This window comes from Ambystoma mexicanum, chromosome 2p, assembly GCF_040938575.1.
Source record: "Ambystoma mexicanum isolate Mex_15411 chromosome 2p, UKY_AmexF1_1, whole genome shotgun sequence".
Taxonomy (NCBI): domain Eukaryota; kingdom Metazoa; phylum Chordata; class Amphibia; order Caudata; family Ambystomatidae; genus Ambystoma; species Ambystoma mexicanum.
The window spans coordinates 1,259,771,712-1,259,773,021 of NC_090923.1; the positions used below are offsets into that span (position 1 = coordinate 1,259,771,712).

At 40.7% G+C, this 1,310-nt stretch overlaps 1 non-coding gene across 1 annotated transcript; it reads left to right on the forward strand.

The window, feature by feature from the left end:
• The first annotated feature begins 720 nt into the window (after window positions 1-720).
• On the forward strand, window positions 721-827 carry LOC138568628 (U6 spliceosomal RNA). The gene has a single exon (XR_011302946.1). It is a non-coding gene; the product is annotated as a U6 spliceosomal RNA (small nuclear RNA).
• The last annotated feature ends 483 nt before the right edge of the window (window positions 828-1,310 follow it).

Genomic DNA, 1,310 nt, shown 5'->3' on the forward strand with positions numbered 1-1,310 from the left:
TTACCTCCTGTGTAATACTTTTGCTCTCGGTAGGGTTGTCCAAAGTTCCCTTCTTAAGTGGCTTTCTTATAAAAAATACTAGACCTGCTTTTTGTGGCACACAAGCCTCATATCCCGTTGCAGTTGATAAACTCACATCATCTCCCACCAGTACAAGCTGTAAAGGAATTCCAGGGCTTATCCAAACAAACTAGACGTGGGTCAAGGTTGAGCAATCCTTAAATCAGCAGCAAAGTTAAAATTGAAATCAGCCTCAGAATCTTTTAAAGGACGGTCCAACATCTGTTGCTTACAGGGCTCAATCGGACACCCTCTGGTGCTGACGCCTTACCCACCTCCTGTTCTTGCCTTGTCCTTGATACAGCCATGGGCCCACATACACTCAGAGGTACAGAGTTTTTCTCATGTCTATGGGTCTATTGTGATGCTCTCAGGCTTGCATCACCCAGCCATTGTGATGGGGAGGGGGTGTCATTTTGCAAGCACCCTGGAGCATTAATCTTTCTATCTTTAAATATAATTGGCATTAAACTAAAACCCTTAAGGACCAGATCAATACAGCAGCAACGAATGCTTATTCATTGTTGTTTGCCTCTTCATTTCATACCACCCGATATCTAAATGGTGTTTGGACTTTCTGCCCTCTGACATAAGGACATTTGGAATGGCAAACCTTTGACCTGAGATCCTAATGAATGGTTTGATTGACTCTCCCTTTGCGCTTGCTTCTGCAACACATGTACTAATATTGGAATGATAATGGGAAAATTAAATTGGCCCCTGCTCTAAAGGATGACACGCACATTCGTAAAGCATTCACTATTTTTGGCACATGACAGGACAGAAACTTTCTTAATTTGCAAGTCTTTATTTTTTAATAGATCTTTTTTAATGAAGATTGAAATTGTATGTTCATTCATATTACACGACAACACAATACATTTTGCGCCAAATTCAACACTAATGCCTCAGGAGCCTTTTACTTGTGAATCCTCTTGACTGAATGAACAGCCACGTCCCCTTGAATTTCTTGACTTGTACTTTTAGAAGTGGCATGCTTCTTTTGTTTTTTTTATTCCATTCTACCAAACTCAGTATTATCACTTTCCCCCTTGTTCTGCACTCCAGCGTAAACTGCTTTGAGGTGATATTTGCAAAGATCGCTCTGAACTACAGCTTTACTTGCTTCTGGGCCTTAATCTTTAATTGGAGCTGAGCAGTGTACTCCGGACGTGGCTGCTTATAGTTGGTTGATTTCTTTTTTGATTTCTGTAACTTTCAAACAGTCCCATTGTGAAATACCATTGTCA